Below are 14,095 nucleotides of genomic sequence, written 5' to 3' on the forward strand. Positions count from 1 at the left end.
GTAGCATACAACATACTATGAATATGTGGGCACATGTGCCTGGAGAGTACTGCAAGGCTCCACCGGATGTATCCAAGCACCGGAACTGTGATTTCAACATCCCAAAATTACGCTCTATGATTATTCTGGTTTGTGCGTGTGCCTCATTATGGCGTTCTTGCATGTGTGTGTGTGCATTTCTGATGGGTGTCATCATCCACGGCTCCAGTGCATAGCCAGCATCCCCACAAGGTGACCTTGTGTGATGTCCCCTGGCGAATACCTGATACAGCTGTGAGGCATGCCAGATATGGGAGTCATGGTAGCTTCCAGGGCTGCCAGCACACACATCCATGATAATGCCCTGCGCATTGCACACGACCTGGCAATTGATGGAGGGGTATCCCTTGCGGTTTATGTAGCGTCTACCCTGCTCCCGGCGGTGACTTGATTTCTATGTGCGTACAGTCTATCGCACCCAGTACCTCCGGTATTGTGCCACACGGTGGAAGTGGCGCATATTGCTAGCCAACTCCTCCTGAGATCTGGGGAAGTTTATATACTCATGGGCATGTGTAACATGGCATCCAGGAACTGGTGTAGTACCCTGGATGCTGATGCCTGTGAGATACCCATTATATCCCCAGTTGGCCTTTGAAAGGTACCTGTAGCCAGTATTTGCAAGCTCACACATACCTTTGTGTCCACTGGGATGGGCTCCCCTCTGTTGTCTCTCTTGTTCTCAGGCGTGGCGGCACAGCTCCACTATTTGCTGTAACATGTCCCTGTCCACCCTGTAGCTCTACTATCTCCAGGTCTTGCAGCCCCTGGTAGGTCACCCTTGGTCTGAACACTCTCCTTCTCCTATGAGGCCTACGGTAGTTGTCGGAACCCTCCTCCACAACTCCGTCTGTCTCTGACACATACCTATGCATCACGGCCACGGCACCCAACATATACATATTAAAAGTTCCCGTGTGTTTACACCCTATGGTGCGGCGTTTGGGAAATCGCGCGGTGTGTGGTGTGCATTCACACGTTATACTGTTGTGCTGTATACCGGTGATGTCATTGGGTGTGTCTGTGCAGCCGTATCTGTGGATTATCTTCGGTGTTTTACCGTTGCAACTGCAACGGTATTGCCTTTAGTGTTACATTACAGTTGCCTGCATTGGCTTAGCTTTGCATCTTACATTACTGTTTCTGCCGTTGCACCTACTATTGCCTGCAGTGCATCCTGCAGGCACATGGCATATGATGCATTTTGTCTGCCGCCGTTATGCTACCTCTGTACTTGGCTGTGCTATTTCGGTTCTTTGCTCTTTGCATTTCTACTACATCCCCTACTATCTTTGCATTCCTATGCCTCCCTTTCCCGTTTTGCGGGAGTCTGCATGCAGAGTTGTCAGCTGCCGCCGTCTGCCCTTCCTGGATTGATTGGTGTTGATTGCTCATTACGGCTCCAATTACACTGCTTCGCATTTCCTCATATTCTCCGCATTACCTTCCTATATCCGTGGTTGTTGACGGGGAGGCCGTCACATGACTGGGTTGGGGAACGTAGTCATCCTCGTGCACATGCATCTGTGCGCGCATTATGTACTCTCAGCGCATCTATTTCCTCACACGCCGGTCCTACTGCTGTGATGTGCATTGTACAGCCCATGTTTGCTGGCCTCCAATGAGCTTCCTCCTACAGTGGCACACCCCTCTGCGATTGACATGTATTCCGTGTAGGCCACTCCTCGGTATACTACCGCTGCGCCGTTTGCTCCATCCTTACACCGGCGCCGGTTTTGCGATTCACTATTATCTGCCTCATTTGCATGGCATTGACTGCTAATACATGGTACGGCGCCGAACACTGCCGCCACTCCTTGACAACCCTTGCGCTGGGGATGAGACTTTCCATACATACTATGGTGTGTGGTGGCTGTACATCTGATGTGTATTATACTGCTCTTTTAGGACATTCTCATATTATTTCATTGTTTTGCACCTTCTGTGCACATATCCGGGGGTTCTGCTGTGGTTTCTGCGTACATAACATTTATGTCATTATTTACAGTTTGTGCATGTTTTCTTTGGACATTCTCGGTGCCTTTCGCCATTGGCATATTGCACCTGTATGATACCTGACGTTGACAGCCTTCCATTACTCCTTGGTCATGTTTGGGTAAATGTAAACCGATTTTGGTTTACATTGCCGTGCCTTACGCCTGCCCAACCGTGGATCGCTATTTGCCTTCATTTGCATGGTGCAATACCGCACACAGTGTGTTTAGCATACCTACGCGGCGCAGGTCAGCGCCCGGTAGTGCACGTGGGATTGGTTCATACCTGAATCGCTCGGTGGCCATATTTGGCTTTATAACGCCGACGCTATGCGGGCGCCTGGCGCAAGGTTCATGAATCCCGGGGAAGGGATAAGTCGAAACAGCAAGATGCATGCAGTCTAAACTCACCCAGTATGGAGAATGTTGATATCTGCGCTGTAACAGAAAACTGAGTCAAGGCTCACAACAGCACCCTAACACTACCAGGTTACACCTCATACTGTGCTGTACAGCCTCAAAACATGGAACAAGCTACAAAAGGAGGGTGACTAGCAAGAATTGTCAAGGATAACCACACCCCCATGTTGGTACCACAACAAAAAGCAGCATGGACTAGCCATGGTCAAGTAACAGTGGCTAAAACTGCCCCAGTTTATAGCCTGCTACAGACTACTGTCCCAACACCAGGAACTGCACCTGGCCTATGCTGGAATACATGAATATATCAAGCCCTCCAAACCATATTATATTGGGTGACTGAAAATACCCAGACATAGACTGGGAGCATTATACTAGCTCCAACAGTGTAGGACAAAAGTTCATAGAATCCATAAACCAAAAGGCCCAGGAGCAACGTACCACTCCCACAAGAGGGGTAAGCATACTGGATGTGATAATCAGCAACATGGGTACTGGATGGCAAGATGAGAAGTGTATTGCTCACTGGTAAAACCAGACCATAGAGTAATCACACTGGATATACAAATCCTGTGGCCAGAAAACCACAGTGGAAAACATGTGTTAAGCAATATTTGCACTCCTCCAAACTGATGTGGAATCCATTAAAGGTCCTGTGCAGGTGCAAAATATGGGCCACACCTCAGAACCTGTAATACAGCCATTCCATGAACACTGCCAGGAATGCTTGGATTATGCAATCCTAAATTAAAACAAGACACAATGCCATACACGAGGAATCTGGCATGGTGGACACCAGCCATAACCAAACCATGCAAGAGAATGAGGAAGCTACTACATGATAGAGCAAACATAAACAATGAAGTAATCACTGATCAGTAGTATGGCAATAAAATCTGTCCACACATACAATCCACTAAGGCCAGCCACAACAAGTTGAATCTGTGAATCCTGAGGCAATGTTACACCTGCCCCAAGTACACAGACAACCCCCAACTCCACCCAAGAAATACAAATATATGTGAGAGATGCAACCATCTATCCAAACTGGAGGCTGAGCTCCCTCAACTCAGTACTCCCAAAACTAGTCAGGAGGAGAAGGTAACCAAACACACCACAAACACAGTCCCACATAGACCTATCACAACTGCAAACCAAACACATAATCACAGAAAAACATTCCCGGAGGCACAAATTACAAACACAGCACACCAACAGAGGCCTCTAAAGCAGACACCCAATCAAACAACCTCCAAACATAGCACATGCAACACATAGTACACAAAGCTGGTGTGCCAAACAGTCACAGGCCAGAAGGAGAAACAACATGCCTGATACAGTTGTAATAGGTGACTCCATAGTCAGACACACTGCTGTCCCGCACACCAGATTGAACAAGGGAAAGGGTACAGTAAGCTGCCTGTAGGCTGCCACAATACGCCACATAACAGAAGTATGCAGGTCACTCCAAAGCAAGTACAAATATGATGCAGTCATAGTCCATGCTGGCGTGAATGACCTGAGATGTACCTCCCTAAACTACATGAAAAGAGACATAGATGAGCTCTCTGATTATGTAGTCCAGGCCGGTATGACACTCACCATTTGCAGCATCCTACCCTTACCAAGAATAATGCCACAGTACAAACATGGAATGATCAGTCATAGCAAGTGGCACACTTACTGGTGTCATTCCAAGGGGATCCAATGTCTGTCTGCTTGGGATGTCATGCTTGACAAGCCACGCAGCTGTTCTTGGGATGGCTTGCACCTGTTACCCCTGGGTGTCTGGATATTGGATAAGGCCTTTGCCATCTCCATAGAGCCTTTTGTAGGCAAGGCTGAAAAGACTGACCCACCACCCTAGAAAGCATAAGTGGAAAGAAACATAAGGGTAATGCTGACCAATGCCAGATGTGTAAACCCCAATATGCATGCTCCCAAGGCCATCCCCAGTATGGAGAACATCGATGTCTGTGCAGTGACAGAAACCTGCTGCAAGCCTCCTGACAGAACACCAGCACTACCAGGTTATACCACATATCATGTGTCATGGCCCCAAAACCTGGAACAAAACATAAAAGGAGGGTGAGTATCCATATTCAGCACAGACACCCATACGTCCAGGTAACTGACAATGCACAAGGCATTGGAGTCCACCCATGTGCAACTAACTGTAGGCAAGACTGCTGTACAGTCTGTAGCATGCTACAGACCACACTCTCACACACAGGAACCCCACCCAGCCATCCTGAAGACACTGGACAGTATGAATGTCCCACCAAATACCAAACAAGGTACCACAAATTACCACATAGGTGGTAAACCATTATGTATGGAAGGAGTACCTAGGGACCTAGGGACACAAGTGGACAGTAACCTGTTATGTGACACCCACATTGCCAATGTGGCTAGGAAGACTGTCTACATTTGACACCGTATCAGGAAAGGATTCACATCTACCTCAACAGAGGTCATTGTGCCCCTATACTGTTCTCTTATCACACCCATAATCTAGTACAATGCCTCATATGGGATGTACCTTACCTGACACCTGCAGCAGTTAGAAAGACCTCAAAGGTACCTCACCAAGAGGATAAAGGGTCTCAAATATATGTCATATGCTGCCTGGCTGTAGACACCCCAGCTGAATGCAGTCACATACTGCCTACACAGAGGCATTGCATGCCTGTTGTAGAAGGCCATGCCCAACACAGGAGTAATGGACATGCTCCACCCCAGAAAACTCAAAGCCATCGGAGCTGTGAGAGTGAGAGATGTCAACCTCAACAAATAATGAAATAGGATGTGCTGGTGGGACAGATACATAATCCAGAGGCTCCCCACACCCTGGACCAGAATCCCACTCCATGTTAAGCATAGCCCCTCACTGACACTCAACAGGAATCTTGCCAAGTGGATGGATGATTGTTGAGTTACACTGGGGGTCTTCACTGTGTCATGTCCAGACAGAGGCACAGCAAAGCAAATCATAAATGGCCATAATATTCACATAGCAAGGGGTGGCAAAAGCCACACACACTCTGGCTAGGCTAACAAATGCCCTAGGGTGGATAGCCTAGTATGAACCTATGAACCTATGAAGATACAAATTGTACAGGACACTAAGGATAATCCCAAGGCTTTCACAACTGATGGTAGGAACCATGTTGGGAATTCACAGATATGCTCTGAATCACACAAATATCACAAACACACACACATATTGCCAACATACATCCTGACAGGTGCAGTGCAACCCCCCCCCCCGAATGCAGAATATCTATCCCAGCAGACTGCTGGCCCCCTGACATTGCAGATGCTGAGGTAACAGCCAACATCTACAAAGCAATGGTATGAGATGGTGTCCTGGGCTTAGTGCAACATGGACTCCAAGATGAATGGAATGCCAAACCACACTACTGCTTAATGTCAGTCTTACCACAGAATATGTACCCAAAGAGCAGTGTACAACAACAATGGTCCTTCTCAACAAAGGTGTTGCCTGAATGGATACTGAAAACTACTACCCCAGAATCCTGAGAAGCTCGGTCTGCACAGCTATGGAAAGGATCAGCATGTATCACAGACATAAAGATATTGGGGACCTACTGACACCGGACCCTACCCAGTGTGGCTTTCTTAAGTGCAGATCCTGCCCCTAAACATGTTTGACTCAATTGAAACAGTCATTAAGGTCATTGATGAGGGCAATGTGGTCCACACAGCATAGCTGGACCTTGCAAAGGCTTCTATACAATACCCTATGTGTTCATTATAGATAAGCTCACCAGCTTAAATATAAACCCCTATGTCAGTAGAGGGGTTGCAAACCAGACCAAGGACAGAACAGACATGGTCAGACATGCTGCAGCCATGTCAGACTACAAACCAGATATAATTGGCATCACACAAGGCTTGGTCCTGGGATCTCCCTCGTCTGGGATATATGTCCCATAGGTACAGGCAAACATGGAAGGACTGTGTCCGAACATGTTTGCAGAGGACTACAAACTGCTCACCACATATGATCAACCAGCTGACGCAAGCATCCCACAAAAGGGCCACATAGAAACAGACAACTGGTGCCATAGCCATGTCAGCAAGCTAATTGCAGAAAAGTGTATAGTCAACCCCCATGGATATACAGTAAGTGCCCACCAATTACCACATAGGTGTTAACCCATTATGTAGTTAACATGAAATGAGAGACCTGGGGACACAAGGTGATAGATATCCTGCACTGGACAAACATGTGCTGTAGTGTTTACAGAAACATACCATATACCCACCTAATCATGAAGGTTGTCAGATCTAGATAAGGGGAGGTCATGGTGGCTCTGCAGTCATCCTTCATCAGCGGTACAATTGACTACAATAGCCCCTGTGGGATGTACCTCAGCAGATACCTCCATCAACCGTAAAGTCCCCAACAGTACCTCACCAGGAGTATCAAAGAGCTTGCACAGATGCCATGTGTTGCCTGTGTTGCTGGTATCAATAAACATGCTGCACCTTGTACAATCTGAATGGCAGTGAGCTATGCACATGAGAGACCTGAACCCCAGCACTGACTTACATAGGACAAGCTGTACTGCATTGTCCATAACACAGAAGCCACCCCCACCCATGAGTGAACCCCCAGTACAGGCTACCCATAGAGTCACTTATCAATCTTCCTCAATAGGAATCTTGATGAGTGGATGGGAGATGGTAGCTTTATCCTGGGTATCACTGTCATGTCACAGGTAGACAGAGGCACAGTATACTAACCATGACATATGTCATGGCAAACTCCACTTACAATGTGTGTTGAAGGACAAACACACTCTCCAACTAGCATTAGACATGGACTAGGGCACATTGCTAGTGTTTGCAAATGTACAGCTATGTTGTGGAATACACTACCAATGTTGGACAAGCCTGGTTTAAGTAGTTCATATCTGAACAGAATGCAACATGGTCAGATGTACACAACTGGCCCCTAACCAGGCTGTTGTGCTCACTATCGAAATGTAAAGCAGTGATAGCACTAAAGCCCAGAATACTGTCCACCACAGTCAAAGTACTACCAGTACACTATACAGTATTACAGTGTTAGGTCAGTGTGAAAGGATGTTGACAACTGTATGCAAAGTATCCCATGCAAACACTGCAGGCACAGTATAATCCTGTTGTGTTCACACACAAAGCAGTTGTACAGTAACTACACAACATGACACACAACACACAACCATAAACGGGTGATATTTGTTGAAGTTCACACTCATCCACAAATGTGGTGGGCTGCAGAGTCCAACATATGGAATGCTCACACTGGGCATGCTCACACACTTTGATAAATGAGACATATGTCAGACAACATGCCATGGGAAGGCTGAACTGGGCATGCTCACACACTTAGGCCAAATCTCAGTTTAGCAGTTGGACACACATATCTGGTATTTTTACGTGTTATTCCAGGAACCAACCACATTACAGCAGTCTGCCCAGTGCACACAGTTAAATGACTACAGAGACATACGTGATCTAGTGGATCACTCCCATATGCAAACATCTTCCACAGATGCACAAGTTGTTCATACAAACAGGGAATGCTATGGCAATAAAGATGTGCAAACAGTCTATCAGCAACAAATAATATGCATTTGACAATTAAACATATGGGTGTAGAGGTCAACACTAGGCTGTTTGCCCTAGGGAATGACAGCTTAGCCAGAGTGTGCTTGGTGTCTGCCTCCCCACAGGATGCACATTCCCCTTTCTAAACACCGATGATGTCAGCACCCTATAAGTACAGCAGGAGAAAAGAAACTTCCAAGTAATGCGAATAGCGCGCTCTGCTAATTCATCCGTCACAAGTGTCATAACATAGCTCGGTAGGAGTTTGAATCCTGCAAATGCTCAGTGTGTGTGAATGAGTGGGGTTGGTGTGTGTGTAAGTCTGTGGGAGAGAAATGTCCCTTTTGGCAACTAGGAAAACACACTATAAGATGCACATTCACCTTTCTAAACACCGATGATGTCAGCACTCTATAAGTACAGCAGGAGAAGAGAAACATTCCAGTAATGTGAATAGCGTGTTCTACTAATGCGTCCGTCACAAGTGTCATAACATAGTTAAGTAGGGGTTTGAATCCTGCAAATGCTCAGTGTGAGTGGGGTTGGTGTGTGTGTAAGTCTGTGGGAGAGAAATGTCCCTTTTGGCAACTGGGAAAACACACTACAGGATGCACATTCCCCTTTCTAAACACTGATGATGTCAGCACTCTATAAGTAAAGCAGAAGAAAAGAAACCTCCCAGTAATGCGAATAGCGTGCTCCGCTAATGCGTCCATCTCAAGTGTCATAACATAGTTAGGTAGGGGTTTGAATCCTGCAAATGGCAAGTGTGTGTGTTTGTCTAAGGGGGGTTAGTGTGTGTGAGAGAAATGTCCCTTTTGGCAACTAGGAGAACAGACTACAGGATGCACATTCCCCTTTCTAAACACCAATGATGTCAGCACTCTATAAGTAAAGCAGGAGAAGGGAAACCTTCCAGTAATGCGAATAACGCACTCCGCTAATGCGTCCGTCTCAAGTGTCATAACATAGTTAGGTAGGGGTCTGAATCCTGCAATTGGCAAGTGTGTGTGTCTCTGAGAGAGGTTAGTGTGTGTACAATTGTGTGTGAGGGAAATGTCCCTTTTGGCAACTAGGAGAACAGACTACAGGATGCACATTCCCCTTTCTAAACACCGATGATGTCAGCACTCTATAAGTATAGCAGGAGAAAAGAAGCTTTGCAATAATGCGAATAGCGCGCTCTGCTAATGTGTCTGCCTCAAGTGTCATAATATAGTTAGGTAGGGGTTTGAATCCTGTAAATGGCAAGTGTGTGTGTTTGGCTGAGGGGGGTTAGTGTGTGTGCAATTGTATGTGAGGAAAATGTCCCTTTTGGCAACTAGGAGAACAGACTACAGGATGCACATTTCCCTTTCTAAACACTGATGATGTCAGCACCCTATAAGTATAGCAAGAGAAGAGAAACCTTCCAGTCATGCGAATAGCACACTCTGCTAATGTGTCTGTCTCGAGTGTCATAACATAGTCAGATAGGGGTTTGAATCCTGCAAATGGCAAGTGTGTGTTTTTGGCTGAGGGGGGTTAGTGTGTGTGAGGACAATGTCCCTTTTGGCAACTAGTTGAACAGACTACAGGATGCACATTCCCCTTTCTAAACACTGTTCAGCTGAAGGCCATGGCTCTGGCACAAGTTGTCTGTTTCTATGATGCCCCTTTGGAAGATGCTTGTGTCGGCTGGAGAGTCGATTATGATGGCCAGTTCGCAGTCATCTGCATATATGGTCAGCCACAGTCCGTCCGTGTTGGCCTGTACCTCCAATAAATATATACCAAACAAGAGAGGTCCCAGGACTGAGCCTTGTGGGACACAATTCGTAACTGGTTTGGAGTCTGGCATGGCTCCAGCAATTCTAACCATGTGGGATCTGTCCTTGAGCCACTGTGCAATCCATCTAGTGACATAGGGGCTTATATTTAAGCTGGTGAGCTTCTCTAGAATGCCAAGGAGTGTTTTGGGTGCATGCATCTGGAGGTTTAGACTTCTGGCGTTGGGTAGCATTACTCTTAGTTTCTTATCCCTTGTGATACCTATGAAGGTGGGTTTGTCATTTGAGCCTTGCCTAACATAGGCACTATGGGGGTAGCAAGAGCCTTTGCCAATATCTGAAAGCCCAGGGGTGACAGGTGCAGGCCGTCCCTAGTGAAGCAGGTAGTTCAACAGAAGATGAATATGTGAAGGTGTAGTGCCTGTGATTAGTTAGCAGTAGCATATATGACTGCTCACATGGACACATGCCAGGTAAGTCATATGCACTGTGTCACAGGCAATGTACATGTGAACAGGACAAACAGTGACATCCTGTCAAGTGGGACATGGACATACATATAGTAAGCTATGCAGATGGCACTAGGAGTCCACAGAAGCTCTATAACTATGCATTGCAGGTGTGATCAGTATTCCAGGGTAATTGCAAGCAAACATGCATGCAAACAAAGCTACAGTAAACAGGGCTGCATGTAGTCCATTGTACAACAAACAAGCTGTACCAGTTCCAGTAGGTAACACTGCAAATATGCAGGCACTATGCACATGTACATGGAAATACACGGGTCAGATGGCTAGGGTCCAGTCTCAGTGCACACAAGTGTACAGACCATGTACTGTCAGGATGTACAATAACTGGATGGAAACCCATGTGCTCATACCTGCAGTAATACACATGTCAAATAACAGACACTGAGCCTTCACCCAGTGGTTCCATACATAGTAGGATGTATGCTACCTGGCCTGCCACCACAGTATCCCTGATATATATGGGGACTCTCCCTCCTGTGACAGTTAGTTTTGTGTGTTGGGGCTGTCTAGCATGGTATGAGATGTGAGCATGCCGTGCTAGGCTGCTCCTGTGTGTCCTGTACCAGTCGTGTAGTACTGCACACATATCAACATCCTCAAACATCTGCATTGCAAAGTCCAGTGTGGGCAACATGCCACTTGCAATTTACATGTCCATCATTGCGTATTACTACATTCATTATCTTATCTCCTGTGCTACCTATGTATGTAGCCTTCTGTTGACATCATTACCACCAGTATGCCAACATGTGCAGATGATACACTATGGTACTTACCATGGGTGTAGACAACAGGACATGACAATCACACACTTACTGCATCAGGCATGCTGTGATATACCCACAATTAATTCAGCACACAGTACTGTTAACAACATGATACTATTACTATACATCTATGTGGTCACCCTGTGCATCAGCAACATGTTAACCTGTACCTGCACAGTTGTTACAGATTGCAGGAGGTGGCACAGTTTCATCATATGCACAGGGTGTGAACTTGGTATGCCTGAGTCAGCCACCGATACCACCAATTGACATGTATGTGTATGTGTGTTGGTGAGGGACAGCAGTAGAAGGTGGGGCAATGTTGATGCAGTGTGTGCGTGTCACGGTAGCCCTAGGTGTTGTCAATTCGCATGTGTGTATGGATGCACACAGTTCCACCTCATGGCTGCCATATACTGGTGTTTGTGGACAGCCACAGACTGTACCTGCCAGGTCATACAGATCAGTGTCTCTGGCCACGGACATGGTACCTGTGCCTTGCAGGGGTGCTACGGACTGTATCCAGTACCAACCCAGACTGGGTACTGTCATCAGAAGCAGGTGTTCGCTGACTGGACACAGATCCCTGTCGGGCCCAGCCAGAGCCACGTGCACGTGGTCTCCTGTGGCGGTCTGATGACAGCACAGACCCAGCATTGCTGGGGCTGCTGCTGGCACTACGGGGCAGCGGCCCTGTTGTCGTCCGGACGACTGCCAGCTGCTGCTGTTGCTGGCATACGGCCACGTCGAAACCTCAACCGCCCACCATCGTCCTGGCTCATGGACATATAGTTGTGGAACCGGTCTAATATGTCCCCACAATGTCTGTCTATGACATCGGTGAAATCATGGCAGCCGCAATGTCACGCATACTGTCAGTCATGGCTGTGCGACATGCTGTCAGCTCCCTCAGACCCTGTCTGGTGTACCGTTCCATACGTGACTGTGCCTGCATGACAGCCCAAAACATAGCTGAGGTTGTAAGACCTCTGTGGGCATGTCTGACAGGGGCAGTATGCCCACGGATGCTCCCACGAGAACCCCTGGACATCTGTCTGTGTGGTACCATCTCTGGGCCATGCCCATGGCTGCTGTGTGGGAAGGCATGTGCCACAGATACCACATTACCCTGGTCAATGCCCACTGTATGCTGTCCATCACCTAGGGACATTGGTGACAAAGGGTGTATTGGCAGGATAACTGTGCGCTTTGATGGGGTCGACAGCTGTGTACTGTCAATTGGCTGACCAATGGCGGACCATGGCATACTTTCCTGTGCCATTACACAGATGTTATCATTATCAGTACCCACAGCACCTGATTCAGGTTCCCTGCTACATGACACCAGAGCAGCAACAGAACCTGTGGGAGGGAAACAGGAAACACAGTTTACAATGTCTACACATTACCAGTGATGCACACATGCACACATGCACACATACACAGGTGCACACATGCACACATGCACACATGCACACGTGCACACATGCACACATGCACAGGTGCACAGGTGCACACATGCACACATGCACACATGCGCACATGCGCACATGTACACAGGTGCACACATGCACACATGCACACGTGCACACATGTACACAGGTGCACGGGTGCACACATGCACACATGCACACATGCACAGGTGCACAGGTGCACAGTTGCACACATGCACACATGCACACATGCACACAGTTTCACACAATTGTACAGTACTCAGTATGCGTGATATCAACACACAGACACAGACACACCTACATGCATACAAAGAGCACTACTAAGTGAGCCAAATAGTACTATTACTATCAACACTATTACAGGAATTGTTAATACACACTCACCAGCATGGATAGGCTGCATTGCTGTTATACCAGAGGGTCCTGCAGACGTGAAGAAACTAATGTCAGTGGGCACAACTGTGCCATTGTTACTGAGTATGATACAGGTCAGTAGTACAACAGTCGCCTTTCACAGGTCAGCTGCTAATATTGAGGATATCACACTTGCACATTAAATACTATGGTGACAGCTGCAAATCAAGGACACACCTCACACATGCATTAACTTCCAGTGTACACAACAGTCAATTATACATATGGCATATTACCTTCACGTTCACTGTCTTGCTGCTGCGTGGCTCCAGCCTCCATCATAATGCATGTCTGCTGCTGTTGTTGTTGCTGGCAGACTGGAGCCACTACACTCATGAGTAGTCCCTCCAGTCTGGTGAGTGGGGGATGTGTAGCCACCCCACCACCTGTGGCGACCTGTTGCCTGTGGATATCTGACGCACGCTGACAGACATGTCTGATTAAATCACTGCAGTGATGTCGTACCTGCTCATATGTCCTATTATGCGTGCCTATGTCATTTACCTGATGGACAAGGTCTTGCCACAGTGCAGCCCTCTCCTGCTGATTCTGGCTGGTGTGGGAAAAGAGTATTGCATAATCCCGCACCAGGCTCTGGTGTATCTCCTCATCCTCAGCTGTGGAGTAGGTGGGATTCCGTGGGCCATGTACCTGAGAAAGAAAATAACCTGGTGTCAGCAATATATGTCAGCAGAATTTGGCACACATACTACACATGCTACTCGACTGTTATGATACAACATATCTCACATATGTAGCATCTGTCTGTCTATTGGTGGATACACATGTAGATGGCCAGGTATCAGTGCTCAGCCAGCAACTCTGCAACAGTACCTGGCACACTCCATACGACATACTACCAAACTCCAGCAGTCAGAACACTGATTCAGGTCAAGAGCACCTCCTCACTCTGGGGGTTTGTATCTAGGTACTGTATGGCCTACATCATCAACTACTGTGAGCTGACCACACACTGATTGCCCTGGATATACATATCCCACCTCCACCACCAGCACAAACGACTATAGTGCATAACATTACAGATACAAACTTTACACTTTGTAACAGTGACATGGTATCCTTTCA

The sequence above is a fragment of the Protopterus annectens genome, chromosome 2.part2 (assembly GCF_019279795.1).
Source record: "Protopterus annectens isolate FY-2018-M chromosome 2.part2, PAN1.0, whole genome shotgun sequence".
NCBI lineage: Eukaryota > Metazoa > Chordata > Ceratodontiformes > Protopteridae > Protopterus > Protopterus annectens.